The sequence below is a fragment of the Cynocephalus volans genome, chromosome 6, assembly GCF_027409185.1.
Source record: "Cynocephalus volans isolate mCynVol1 chromosome 6, mCynVol1.pri, whole genome shotgun sequence".
Lineage (NCBI taxonomy): Eukaryota > Metazoa > Chordata > Mammalia > Dermoptera > Cynocephalidae > Cynocephalus > Cynocephalus volans.
This window is the reverse complement of record NC_084465.1, coordinates 135,988,345-136,003,911: the sequence shown is the minus strand read 5'-3', so window position 1 is coordinate 136,003,911 and position 15,567 is coordinate 135,988,345. Positions and strand designations below refer to the sequence as shown.

General features: G+C 39.3%; 1 pseudogene; it reads left to right on the top strand.

Annotated features, from left to right (window-relative positions):
• The first annotated feature begins 10,615 nt into the window (after positions 1 to 10,615).
• Positions 10,616 to 14,030, top strand: LOC134381058 (uncharacterized; annotated as a pseudogene).
• The last annotated feature ends 1,537 nt before the right edge of the window (positions 14,031 to 15,567 follow it).

The following is a 15,567-nucleotide window of genomic DNA, read 5'->3' as shown; positions in this document are numbered from 1 at the left end:
TCCTCATGGCCTAGCAACCTATGAAGACAAACTGTTGCCAGCCCACCATCCTACACTAAGACATAGACACACTCAGAATACATCAATGAGGAAGAACTTCAATAAAACCCCCACACAGTGACCCATAGAAATCATCAAATATTGGCAGTCAGTAATTGCAGATTCCTTGCCCTGACAGAGAAGTAAGTTCCTTGCTTCAACCATCTTCCTGTATCTGGTTCGACTCTTACAGAGTAACTTCCTTGTGCACTTTTCTCTATGGTCACCAGCTTGCCCTCTGAGAGTTTCTTTGTCTATTATCACCTTGGGCCACGTCTGAAATGGATGTTAAAGAATAAAACATGCTTGGGGGACTTCAGGGGTGAAACAATCATAGAATTTTGCAAGTTAGGTTTTTGGAATTTTTGCTAGTATAATTTCCTCAAAAGTTTTGTAGGCTTCTAATCTATTTATTTTCCTCCCATTTCTTGTTCTAGTAACCTCATTCAAAATTCTTTATGAATATTTTTCTTAAACCTCACCTCTTTTACTTCCTGACATCTGTGTTCTAGTAACGTACCAAAGGAGAGGAGGCAATGGAAAGTCTGCCCAGGATAAAGGCCAGAAGGTGTACATTGTCTGTAGAGAATTTGAAAGTAATAACAGATCAAAAGATGGACTTCTGTTTATTTGCTTCATATCCCAGCAATTCTAAACAATTTCAGTGATAAAATAAATCCCCCAGCCCGGGCAGAAAACTCCCACAGCCCTAAACTTCACAGGGGCACTTGCTCTACCTAGATTTCCCTTCCTCAATATACTGATCACTGTCTTAAGATCATCTAAAACAATAAGCTTGGGTGGTGTGAGGAAAATAGAATAATTTAATCAGGTTCCCTCACTTCAGGTCTGGTTGGGGTTGGTGCAGCACATCCTTTGTAAACAAGTTGTGTGTGGGTGGAGTTAGTGAGCATGCATGCCAATGTATCTTTTTAGTTTTATTGCTATTGTGTCTTGAGTTTATGGAGCAGTGGCCTGAACTACTGGTCAGAAGAGAGCTTGCATCTAAAAATAGAACATGTTAACTTTGCTGGCAGCTCCTCAGTTTATCTTTGGACTTAGCTGGTAGCAGTTGAGTTTCTGAGTTTTCTCTTTGGACTGCCTAGTTCTTAAACGTGTGTGTGCTGAATAAAGCCTACTATTCCTTCAACGAAGGCTCCAAGGACCTTTTTCTGGTTACCTAGCTCATACACCTGTATGTGAAGGGTTTGTGACGGGCTCAAGGGGTCTGTGAGCTCAAGACCCCAGCCTTAGATCTACAGGTGGGAAGGCAATGTACCCTTAATTTTATTTATGCCACAGGCTTTTCTCCATTTGACAAAAAATTATTAGTTGGCCTTTGAAAAAATCAGTCCTTACCTGAATGCATCTCTTTTTGGTATTACTTTGCTAAAATTGGCAAAGGACAGCCAGTGAATCACAATCATCTGGTACTTGCGCAGTGACAGAATTGTTAAGCAATTGAGCAGGATTCCAAGTTATCAAAGACAATAGTTCTACCAAATGCATTACCATAGCACACCAAAGGCCACCTGTTTTCAGTCTACAGTGTTGATTTTCTTGCTGCCAACCACCTGGCCACTCAATGAATGCAACACATTTTTATTTTTATGATGGCAGGATTCCACTTCTCATACCAATATTTAAAAATATTAAAAATATGAAAGGTTGTATGGTATGTGCATACATCAATTCCAAGAAAATGTTAACCTCAGGGAAGGAAAAGAAAACAGGATTGTTGGTGGATTCAACTGTATCACCAGCATTTAATTTCTTAAAGAAATTGTATTTGAAATAAACATCACAAAAATGTTAAGCTTTTAAAAATCTGGGTAGGTGCAGGCTGTCTACTATATTATGTAATTTGTGAATATTTGCAATATTTAACTTTTTAAAAAAAAATTGAAAACTTAAAAATATGTGTGTATAATGTATATGTATTTGTGTATATATTTGTATATTTATATGCACATAAATGTGCCTGTTTATGCATAAAATATTTCTGAAAAGATAAACAGGACCTGGAGAAAGAGATGGCTACTGGGGTATTAGAATGTAGCAGGGATACTGGACCTTTAGAATTCTGTGTTATTTGTGTGAATTTCCTAATCTAAATAATTAAAAAAATCTTAAAAATACATTTTTTACCAAGTCAAGTAATTATAAGGGATTTTTCACAGGTTTATCTTAAATAATTTCTGTGCATATGGATTGCTTTATGTGTATTGTTTAATGCTACCATTTAGAATTATGTCCTTTTGGAAATCCTCATTATAACAAGGTTTTTAATGCCTAGCGCTCTTGTCTCCTTTCATCTACACAACTTTCTTAAGAAATACTCAGTGCCACTGGAATTTGATAGCCTGGATATTTAGTGAATATTTCCTTGTTTGCAAAGACAAAACAAACCCAAACAAAACAAAACGAATTTTAAAAGGTAATGAGCTACCAACCCTTGGTTTTTAACAGGTTTTATTCTAGGGCAATAATAAATGTTATCTCCTCCCTCTTATCATATCCACTGTTGGCTCTTCCAATACATTTATTTACTAAAAAGTAATTACATGTTTGGGTCCCTGAAAGTTTTTAAACCTTGCTATAGTCTTGACCCTCAAATCTACTTCTGTTCACACAGCACTTAAGTAGAGACATATTTCTAGAGTTTCAGATTTAGGAATAGAAACAATACGACTTATCTTGATCTACAGAAGGATAGTTGATGTCAGCCACTTCATTTCCTTCAGTTAGGATATACATTCTCCTATGTAATTGTTCTCAGACTCTTTGTTTTGTACATATTAAATGCATTCAGTGACATTGTAAACTCTGTGAGAGAAGAAATCTTCTCAGTTATTCCGAAACAACTTAAGAGAAAATCACTAAGTAATACTTTGTGTTAGGCACTGCACAAAATACAGGGGATACAAAAGTGAATATGACCCTCTGGGCCTCCTGGAGATTCACAGTATTCTTCGGCAATACCCTTTAGCAAGTGTTCAATAAATTCTTGCTATTAGAGACAGAGAAACTACAGTCTTGTTCATCTACTCAGTCAAGGTGGAAGCCTGGCAAGAACTGCAATCCTATTAATATCTTAATAATGTCTAAACATACATTATTTTAATCAAGTGAATGAAAATTTGACAAAAATAATTGGAAATCCAGGTTTCTCTTTTCTGTATCTTAGGGAAATGGTCAATTGCATCAGGATCATTGATTATATCATGAGTAAAATTTCAGTCTCCATCACTATGCTTATATATATTTTTAACAATACAAACTGTAAACAACATTTTTTTACTTTATGCCTGAAAAATTATTTTCCATAATTGAACAGAAATAATGTGTTCACAAATTTCAACAACACAGAAAACCTGCTATTTATAACTTTTCTTTAACTGGAACACTGAATCTAACACAACTTATCTCCCCTACTCAGATCCTGAAATGAATATCAACAATAAATTGGCCCTAGATAAAACAGAAATTCCACTAGACTTTCAAAAGAAACAATTCTAAAGCTCTGGAAAGGGGAAAATAGAGCTAGAGGTTGTTATTTTATATCCAGCCTAGTGCGTGTGTGTAATATAAGTAAAAGATACATGGAAATGTCCTCAACCCTTTTAAACTCATTTCTTAAGCTGAAGGAGAAAAAAGTTTTCAAAGATACCACAAGAAGTGGAAGAAATACACAAAAATCCTCTGCAATTGATCAAATTTCTTTAAAAAATTAATTTTTCTTGAAACATAATTGATTATACATATCTGTGGGGTACAGAGTTGACTATCAGCATTTGTGTACAGTACGTGATGATCAAATCAGGATAGTTAGCATATTCATCATTACAAAACGTACTCATTCTTTGTGTTCATTAACCAATTTCTCCCTTACCCCTCCCCCTCCCCCTTTCCCCCCCTTTAGAAACCACACTGCTGTTCCTTCCTTACAAAAGTTCAACATATTATTGTGTTGGTGATTTGTTTCTTTGTTTCTTATTCATGTGTTTGTTTATTTATTTGTTCTGGCTTATGAATGAGGACATGCAGTATTTCTCTTTCTGTGCCTGGCTTATTTCACTTAACATAATTTTCTCCGAGCTTATCTATGTTGCAGTGAGTGGCAGGATTTCATTCTCTTTTTATGGCTGAAGAGTATCCCGTTGTGTATATACACCATGTTTTCTTTGTCCAGTCACCTGTTGATGGACATTTAGGCTGGTTTCAACTCTTCACTATTGTAAATAGAGCTGCGATGAACATGGGAGTGCAGGTTTCCCTTTGACATGATGATTTCCATTCTTTTGGGTGTATACCCAGTAGTGGGATTGCTGGATCGTATGGCAGTTCTATCTGTAGTTGTTTGAGAAATCACCATACTGTTTTCCATAATGGCTGCAGGAATTTACAGTTCCACCAACAGCGTATAAGGGGTCCCCTTTCTCTGAATCTGCACCAGAATTTATCATTCAGTCATTTTGATAATAACCAGTCTAAATGGGGTGAGAAGCTATATCAATGTGGTTTTAATTTGCATTTCCCTGATAATTAGTGATGTTGAACATTTTTTCATGTATCTATCGGCCATTGTATTTCTTCTTTTGAGAAGTGTCTATTCAGCTCCTTGTGCATTTTTTAACCTGATTTTTTTAAACTGTTAACTTGTTTGAGTTCTTTGTATATTCTGGTTATTAATCCCTTGTTGGACAAATAGTTTGCAAATATTTTCTCCCATTCTGTAGGTTGTCTCTTCACTCTTTTAAAAAAAAAATTATTGAATCAAAATTAATTATACATGTTTTTGGGGTTCAACATTGAGATATGCTGACCCAATCAATATTACTAGCATATATATTGTTACAAATCATAATTATTCTTTATGCCCCTTGTCCAATCTCTCCCCATCCCCCTCTCTTCACTCTTTTGATTGTTTCCTTTGCTGTGCAGAAGCTTTTTAGTTTGATATAATCCCATTTCTTTATTTTTTCTTTTGTTGCCTGTGCTTTTGGGGTCTTAATCTTAAAGTCTTTTTCCAGTCCTACTTCTTGAAGTGTTTCCCCTATGTTTTCTTTAAGAAGTTTTATAGTTTCAGCTCTTATATTTAAATCTTTAATACATTTTGTGTTTATTTTGGTATATGGCAAGAGGTTCGGGTCTAATTTCATTCTTCTGTATATAGATATCCAGTTTTCCCATCACCATTTATTGAAGAAGCTGTCCTTTCCCTAGTGTATGTTCTGGCTTGTCAAAGATCAGTTGGTTGTAATTACATGGACTGATTTCTGCATTCTCTATTCTGTTCTATTGGTCTGTGTGTCTGTTTTTATGTCAGTCTCATGATGTTTTGGTGACGATAGCTTTGTAGTATAATTTGAAGTATAATGCCTCTGACTTTTTTTTTTCCTCAGGATTGTTCTGGCTATTTGGGGTCTTTTGTTGCTCCATATGAATGTTGGAATTGTTTTTTCTATTTCTGTGAAGAATGTCATTCGTATTTTGATGGGGATCACATTGAATCTGTAGATCTCTGGGTAGTATGGACATTTTCATGTTAATTCTTCCAATCCATGGAATGTCTTTCCATCTTTTTGTTTCTTAATTTCTCTTTAATTTCTTTAGCAGTGATTTGTAGTTCTCATCGTAGAGATCTTTCACCTCTTTAGTCAAATTTATTCCTAAATGTTTTATTTTGGGGTGGCAATTGTAAATAGGCTTGCTTTTTTGATTTATTTTTTCTGCTAGTTCAATGTTGGAGTATAAAAATGCAGCTGATTTTTGTATATTGAGTTTGTAATCTGCAACTTTACTGAATTCATTTATCAGCCCTAGGAGTTTTTTAGTAGAGTCTTTAGGTTTTTCTATATATAGGATCATGTCATCTGCAAACAGGAACAGGTAGACTTCATCTTTTCCAATTTGGGTGCCCCTGTTTTCTTTCTCTTGCTTGATTGCTCTGGCTAGTACTTCCAATACTAAATTAAATAGGAGTGGTGAGAGGACATCCTTGTCTTCTACTGTTCAGGGAAAAGCTTTCAGTTTTTTCCCATTCAGTATGATGTTGCAGTGGGTTTGCCATATATGGCTTTTATTGTGCTGAGATACTTTCCTTCTATACCTAATTTGAGTTTTTATCATGAAGTAATATTGAATTTTGTCAAGTGCTTTTTCTGCCTCTATTGAGATGATCACACGGTTTTTATCCTTGATTGTGTTGATGTGATGTATAACATTTAATGATTTGCATATGTTGAACCATCCTTGCATTCCTGATGTATATTTTTCATCTGTTTGCTAATATTTTCTTGAAGATTTTTGTATCTATGTTCATAAAGGATATTGGCTTGTAGTTTTCTTTTTTTATTGCATCTTTGTCTGGTTTTGATATCAGGGTGATGCTGGACTCATAGAATGAGTTTGGGAGAAAGGCCCCTATTTCAGTATTTTGGAAAGGAAGTTGGCATTAACTCCTCTTTAAAGGTTTGGTAGAATTCAACAATGAAGCTGTCTGGTCCTGGGCTTTTTGTTGGGAGACTGCTGATTACTGCTTCAATTTCATTGCTCATTATTGATCTATTGAAGTTATATATGTCTTCTTGGTTCAGTCTTGCAGTCTTGGTACTTCGTATGCATCCAGAAATTTATTCATTTCCTCCAACTTTTCAGATTTGTTGGTGTAAAGTTGTTCATAATGGTTTCTAATGATTCTTTGTATTTCTGTGTTATTGGTTTTAATGTCTCCTTTTTCATTTTTCATTTTTGTTATTTGGGTCTTTCCTCTTCTTTTTTTTAATTAAGCGAAATGAGAATTTTAAACTAGACGATATAGTCATTCTTACTAGAGAAAGATAGCAAACGTTTGAGCAAGAATTCTAATGTTTGCACTTGGAATAAAGAAAAAAATTCATTAATAAAAAATTTATTCAGGGCCAGCCTTAAACCCAGAATGAAACTCAGCCTGAATGGAAGTATCCACTGAGCACAAAACCCTTGTACAGAAATGGAGCGTTCATTCTTCAGGCCAAAATTCCACTTGATTATTTAGATATAAATCATGTGAATTTTTACCATTATAATAAGCATTTACAGTCATAGAATAAGTAGTTGAAGTAGGTATCAAGGGCCTGCATCAGAATTGAGGGTGTATTCTATGCTCCCCATTTAATTAGGGAGGGTCTGAAATCTTTGCTGTTTCAGTTTTAGGCAACATTTCAGCTTCCTGCCTTTGATTTGAGCAATAGTATATTTCTCTGCTTTTCTTTATCCATTCAATAAAGGCCTCTTGTTGGTAACCTCTACTCCTATATGGTCTTAAAATTCTCCACCTCTCACATATTTGGTAAGTAGGATCTAGTGATTCTGGATGTTTGTACCACGTCAGAATGGGTTTGAGGAGGGACACTAGGTCAAAGATGTCTTGCAAAGCAGAGTGTCACAAGATGTTAAAGAATCACCAGGACATGATCCAGCATCTTTTCAGTAATAGACAATTAGAGCATTGGCAGGTGATTTAGCCTGTCTCTCCTGGAGTAATCTCTTAAGCCCCTGTCAAATATTTTGGGTGGTTGTAAAGTAGTCTAGGCAAGTGGCTGAAAGTGAAGAAAAGAGCTGAATAGTGCTGTGCTACAGGAAAGTTTTTTTTTTGTGGTCTTATTAAAATCAAAGCCTCCCATGCAGTTCTTCAGCTATTCAAAGAAAATAAAACCTCCCAAGTTATTTCTAGGCACATTGGTCTTTTTCTTTTCTATTAGTCAGAGATCACAAAGTGCCTTGACAAAGAAAAATGGGTCCTGATGACTCAATTTTCCCCCACCAAAGTTGTGAACACTTGAGGAAATAATGCATATTATTAGACAGTGCCTGACACATAAGAGATATGTAATTAATGTTTGTTTTTAAAAAGCTGCTGAGCAATAACCTGAAGTTGACATCTTTTGTTCCTTTTCCTTTAAGGGAAAGAGACCTGCAGTTAAATTTGAAATGATGGACAACTTGACCTCGAAAAGGCCTCACTGTAATTTGAAATTTTGTTGGCTGTCTGAACGGTGAGATAAGATTAGGGGAAAAGGTAAATAAAACAGATTGAAAGGGACTTGAGGCTGAAAAACTTATTTGCTTAGATGCAGTTTTACCCATACATGCACATTCATATTTGTATTTATATTTTATATCAGATGGTGGTCTGGTGAAGAGGTATTTGTGGTGGAAGTATGAGCTATAGACTTAAACAGGATTGAAGGACAGGGTAATTTAAGACAATTATTGAATTGCCAGTGCAAGGCTTCACTTAAATGTAGGTAGAGGAATCCACCTCCATTTAAAGAGCAGAGAAGATGTCAGTAAAAGAGAAAATAGAAAAGCAATACAAAAAAACCCAGTAAGACCAAAAGATAGTCCTTTGAGAAGGTCAATAAACTGATATTGGGAGTATGCGAGTAATTGAAAAGGAATTAATGATCTTCATGCCCCAATGTCTTTCCTAATTACCCAGTTATATTACTCATCTCATTAATTAATACATTGATATCTATTAAAAATGGAAAATACTGTTTGAAAAAATATTTAATCATTATCAGTTATTAATATCGTAAGGCTATTTTATTACTAGGCTAGTTGGAGCCTGAGAGATGGAACAAAGGAACAAAGGACATAAGTTTTGCTGAGGAACAGGATTTAGGGGGGTTAGAAGACATATAACATTCAATCCCATTGAAGAAAGATCCAAAGAAATAGGAAGAATTATGCCTTATGTGGAAAGATGACTCTGGTTGAATTTTCAGCATGTTTTCTCCTCTTTGAATGTTTGTACAAATATGTGTAGATTTAAGTGTAACTTCTGTTGAGCTATATTAATTCATTCATCTTATCCTTAATGCATGGTAAGACAAAAAAGGATTTAGTTTTGTATAGTCAGAAAACAGACTATAGATCAATAAAGAAGCAAGTGAAAGATACTGTATATGAGTCATGGAAATACTCACATCTACATCTACATAGACAAAAGGGATGGCTAATTCTATGGATCAACTTCACTGGACTAAGGGATGGCCAGATAGCTAGTTAAAAATTAATCCTTAATGTGCCTGTGAGGATTTTTTTTTTTTGGGAAAAGATTAGCATTAGGATCAGTATATTGAGTAAAGAAGATTACCTTCATCAGTGTGTGCAGGCACCATTCAATTTGTGGAGGGCCTAAATAAAACAAAAAGGAGGAGGAAGGGTGATTCACTCTGTTTAAGTTGGGATATTTATGTTTTCCTGCCCTGGGAGATTGGAACACCTGCTTCTCAATACTTTGTACTCAGACAGGGACTTACACCATCAGCCCTGCCCCAATTCTCAGGCCTTTGGACTCAGACTGAATTACATCACCAGCCTTCCTGGTGCTCCAGCTTGCAGATGACAGATGGTAGAACTTCTCAGCTTCCATAATGTTGTGAGCCAATTCTCATAATGAGACAATTCCCATAATAAATCTTTCCCCCCTGTCCCATCCCCCAATGCTCTTTGACTTATGATGGGGTTAGGTCCCAATAAACCCATTGTAAGTTGAAAATTACATCAGTCAAAAATACATTTAATATACCTAACCTATTGAACATAGTTTGGCCTAGACTATCTTAAACATACTCAGAACACTTATATTAGCCTACGGTTAAGCAAAATTACCTAACACACAACGTATTTTATAATAAAGTATTCAATATCTCATGAATATTATACTGAAAGTGTATCACTTTTGCACCATTATAAAGTCAAAAAATCATAGGTGAAATCATCATAAGATGGGGATAATCTGTGTGTGTGCGTGCGTGTGTGTGTGTGTTTGTGTGTGTGTGTGTGTATTCTACTGGTTGTTTCTCTAATTATTTTCTAATTATCTGTATTAATCTTATTAATACAGATTTTGTTACAGACAAGGTTTTTAGAGGAACCAAATTTTACGGATGAGTTTTCTGAATTGGGTCTGGAGTTTCTGGAATTGGCATTCAAATCTGATATAGATTTAAAGACAATAATGACTCTCTTCCTAGTAGTAAAGAGAGAACTGATAGTCTAAAGTATAAACTGTCAATAGAGATGTGCAAAATATCTGCATTGGGTACTCATAGTGTATTGCTCATAAGAAGCTAGGAGCTAAGAAACTGTATATCATACTTTCAAACATTTTTTTTAAAGTAAGGAGCATACGATGTTGGTTGGTTGTTTCTGATATCACTTGACAAAGTGGTGAAAGAAAAGGACAAGCTCAGGTATCCAAATACCTAGCTGAAGCATTCCATAAATGACCTAAGAGCTTCTAGGTGTGCTCTGAAGGAGAGCCTTACAACCTGTGGCAACAGAGCTGAAATTGCTGAAAGTAAAACTAAGAACCACATCCTGCAATTGGCTAGATTATGATGCAGGTTGTCTCTCTGCCTCACAGGGTGTCTACTGTTAAAGTGAGGGCATTGATTGAGAAAGAATGACATTTTGTTAAATTGGGATGGAACATATGGAAAGACCCTGATGAACCTGGGGACATTGAGTCCTTACAGTATGACAAGTCTTCTTTGACAGTAAAAGAGTTCTCCCTACCCCAATGGGATCAGTCTCCCTATCTCCAGTGGAACTGGCTTTCTCACCCACAGTTGTATCAGCCTTTTCACCACCGTCTGAGGGGAATAACTCTCCATTGCCTGAGAAAAAGGTAATAGCTTCAAATAAATTCGTGAGAGGAGACCCAGCATCCTTGAGGAGCTCCATGATCACTCTTCTCTGTAGGCCAGACCCTGCAATGGAAACCTCAGCCACTCAACTGGAAAACCTAAATGTAATGGGACTGATTAGACCCCAGAGTGGCAGAAGCCAAATGGTGGCACTCAACTGCGAAAGGCAAGGTGAGTGTAGTTAACATAATGGACAGCAGAGTTAAAGCAGCGATCAGAAGAGTCTGACTTGATCAGACCCACGATGTTGACTAGCTAATCCTGGTGTTCCTGCTAAATTCTTACTTGATCTGTATAAGCAGAAAAGCTCTATGTCAGGTGAACCAAAGTGTAACTCAGATCGTAAAAACAGAGTCACAGACACTCAATCAATTCCCAGACTTGAGCCAGTTTATACACACAGAACCCCTTGAATAAATAAAGAGAAGGCCAGCTCCCCTTGAAGAAGGACCTTGGCATACTACCAAAATTTATACTGTTTATCTTTCTCCTAGTCTTTCCCAAATGTACCTATGACCTTTTATGAGGGTAACTGTGCATTTGGGAAAAAGGCAATAATCAGACTTTTGGGGGACTACTAGACAGTGGCTGTGAACTAATACTAGGAGGATCACTGTGATCCTCCAGTCAGAGTAGGGGCTTATGGAGGTCAGGTGGTCAATAGCGTTTTAGCTCAGGTCTGTCTCACAGTGGGCCCAGTGTGTCTCCAAATATACCCTGTGGTTATTCCCCCAATTCCAGAATGCATAATTGGAGTAGTCACACTTAGCAGGTGGCAGAATCCTTACATTGGTTCCCTGACCTGTGGAGTGAGGGCTATCTTGGTGGGAAATGCCAAATGGAAGTCGTTAGAACTGTCTCTACTCAGGAAAATAGTGAATAAAAAGTCATAGTGCATTCCTGAAAGGATTGCAGAAATTAATGCCACTAACAAGGGCTTGAAAGATGCAGGGGGGATGATTGCCACCACTTCCCCACTTAATTCTCCTGTGTAGCCTGTGCAAAAGACAGATGGAACTTGAAGAATGACAGTGGATTATCCTAAGCTCAACCAAGTAATGACTCCAGTTGCAGCTGCTATACCAGATGTAGTTTCATTACTAAGCAAATTAACACATTCCCTGGTACCTGGTGTGCAGCTATCGATCTGAAAAATGCCTTTTTACTTCATACCTTTTCATAAGGCCCACCAGAAGCAGTTTGCTATCAGCTGATGAGGCCAGCAATACACCTTCACTATTCTACATCAGGGAAATATAAATTCTCCACCCCTATGTCATAATTTTGTTCACAGGGATCTTGACTGTCTTTGCCTTCCACAGGATATCACATGGGTTCATTGCATTGAAGACATTATGCTGGTTGATCTTAGTGAATGAGAAGTAGCTATGACTCTAGACTTATTGGTAAGACATTTGCGTGCCAGAGGGAGGGAAATAAATTGAGGTAAAATTTCAGGGGCCTCTACATCAGTGAAATTTCCAAAGGTCCAATGGTGTGGGACGGTGACAAATAAGTTGTTGCATCTGGCCCCTCCTACAACCAAGAAAGAGGCACAGTGTCTATTGGACCTCATTGGATTTCAGGGACAACAAATTCTTCATTTGAGTCTGATATTTTTGAGTGGGGCCCAGAACAAGAGAAGGCTCTGCAACAGATGCAAGCCGCTGTGCAAGCTGCTTTGTCACTCGCGTCAAATGATCCAACAGATCCAAAGATGCTTGAAGTGTCAGTGGCAGATAGGGATGGTGTTTGGATCTGTTGCAGGCCCTTGTAGGTGAATTACAGGACAGGCCTTTAGGATTACAGAGCAAGAGTCTTCCATCATCCACAGATAACTCCTCACCTTTTGAGATACAGCTCTTGGCCTGTTACTTGGCCTTAGTAGAAACTGAGTGTTTGACCATGGACCACCAAATAACCATGAGACCTGAGCTGTTTATCATGAATTGGATGTTATCTGGACTACCAAGCATGCACAGCAACACTCCATAATCAAAGGGAAGTGATATTCAGGTGATCTGGCCCAATCAAGATCTGAAGGCACAAGTAAGTTACATGAAGAAGGGGCCCAAATCCCCGTGGTTCTCACTCCAGTTATACTGCATTTTCTCTCCCAGGCTGCACCTATGTTCACGGAGAGTTTCCTCCAATCAGTTGGTTGACAGAGAAAGAGAAGAGTCTGGTCTGGTTTACAAATGGTTCTGCACAATATGTGTGCACCACTAGAAGTGGACAGCTACAGTCCTATAGCCCCTCTCTGGGACATCTCTGAAGGACAGAGGTGAAGGGAAATCCTTCCCGTGGACAGAACTTCAGGCAGTGCACCTGCCTGTGCACTTTGCTTGGAAGGAAAAATGGCCAGATGTGAGATTACATACCATTTCATGGGCTGTAGTCAATGGTTTGGCTGGATGGTTATGAAATTGGAAGGAACATGATTGAAAATTGGTGGTAAAAAAAAATCTAGGGAAGAGGTATGTGGATAGACGCCTCGAAATGAATAAAAACTATGAAGATATTTATGTCCCATATGAATTCTCACCAAAGGGCGGCCTCAGCAGAAGAGGATTTTGATATTAAAGTGGACAGAATGACTCATTTTATGAACACCTGTCAGCCTCTTTCCCCAGCCACCTCTGTCATTGACCAAAGGGCTCATGAGCAAAGTAGCCATGATGGCAGGGGATGGAGGTCATGCATGGGATCAGCAACAGGGACTTCCACTAATCAAAGTTAATCTGGTTATGGCCACTGCTGAATGCCCAATCTGCCACCAGCAGAGACCAACACTGAGTCCCCAATATGGCACTACTCCTTTGGATGATAGCCAGCTACCTGGGGAAGGTTGATTACATTGGATCACTTCTATCATGGAAGGGGCAATATTTTGTCCTAACTAGAATAAAAAAAATTTACTTCTTTACATCCATGGACTTACAGAATACACCTTATTCAGTTATGCTATTACACACGGTATTGCTTGATCAAGGAACTCACTTCACACAAAAGAAGTGTGGCAGTGGGCCCATGCTTATGTAAATCACTGGTCTTACCATGTTACCTACTGTCCTGAAGCAGCCGGTTTAATAGAAGAGTGGCATAAGCCTTTTGAAGATTCAGTTACAAAGCCAGCTAGGTGGGAATACCTTGTAGAGCTGGGGCAAGGTTCTCCAGAAGGCTGTATATGCTCTGACTCAGCATCCAAAATATGGTGCTATTTCTCCAATGGCCAGATTTACAGGTTCAGGGTCAAAAGGCGGAAATAGAAATGACACCTATTCTTAGTAAACCAGTAGCAAAATTTTTGCTCCCTGTTCCCATGACTTTATGCTCTGCTAACCTACAGGTATTAGATCCAGAGCAAGGAATGTTTCCACCAGGAGCCACAACAGGGATTCCATTGAACTTGAAGTTACGACTGCCACCAAGATACTTTGGGCTCCTCATACCTGTGAGTCAACAGGCTAAAAAGGGAGTTATGGTGTTGGCTGGCGTGGTTGATCAGGACTGCCAAGGGAAAGTTGTACTACTGCTCCACCATGGATGTAAGAAAGATTAAATCTGAAATACAGGAGGTCCCTTAGGGCATCCCTTTTACCAAGCCCTGTAATTAAGGTCAATGGAAAGCTACAATGACCCAATCCAGACAGGAATACTGATGGCCTCGGCCCTTCAAGAATGCAGGTTTGTGCCACTCCATCAGGTACAGAACCATGACCAGCTGAGGTGCTTGCTGAAGGCAAAGGGAATACAGAACGGGTAGCAGAAAAAGTAATTATAAATACCAGCAACAACTGCATGACTAATTACAGAAATGAGAACGGTAATCTTATTTCTTTCCTATTCTGTTATAAATATGTTTGTGTGGAACAAACCAGAGACAGAGCGAGCGCCCGACCTGGCACAGCACTGTGAGTGATCCCTGGCACAGCTCTGTTCGGGGGGTGGATGCCCACGCGGCTCCCCGCCTGCACCACCAGGCCACTTACTGCCCCGGTGCTGCCTCCATTTTCCCAGGTGCGGGCAGCTCCGCCCTGCTCGGCCATCACTGAGCCCATTTGCTTGGCCTGGCGCGGGGCTTTCCGGACCCTGCGGGCCGACCTCCTCTCCCACTCCCTCCGCGGTTCTCTGGCAGGGCTGGGGGTGTGGGGCGTCCCGACCAGTTTTGGGAGGGCTAGGAAGTACGGGCGGGCCGACTGTCACTCCACCACACCCTGGACTCCGGCCCCGGTAAACTTCCTGTTACTGGGAGGCAGATACCATCTCTGCGACCACCAGTTTGGAAAAAAGCCTAACGAATTTCTGGTTGGGAATAGTGTGGTAGGAGAGTTCCCAGGTCCGCTTGAAAATGCCGGAGAGCAGGCTGCAGGCGGGCACTAGACTCGGATTATACCGGGGGGATACAAAGGTGAACAAGACCCGAGAAAGATCTACACAGTGCTACAAAGGCACCCAGAGAGACCGGTCGTCTGTGCCTAGCAGAAACCTGGTAGACTTCCTGGGCGAGGCGGTGCTGAGCAGGGTCTTGAAGGCCCAGCTGATAGACGAGGGGTGCAGAAGACACGCCCCAACCCAGCACAGTGTGCACAGAGGGGGGAGACGTGCGGCCAGGGAGGCGGAGACTCGACAGAAACCATACACCCGGTGGGGTCGCCACTGCACGATCTAACAGCCTGGGCCAGAGCACACGGAACGGGGAGAAGTCCTGTACAGAAAGTGAAAGCTCAACAGAGATCACACACCCTGTGGTACGTGATCCACCAGCCCAGCAGAGTACAAGCTGACCAGAAAGGTGGATCCCCGGAGAAGCCCAAGACCCGAG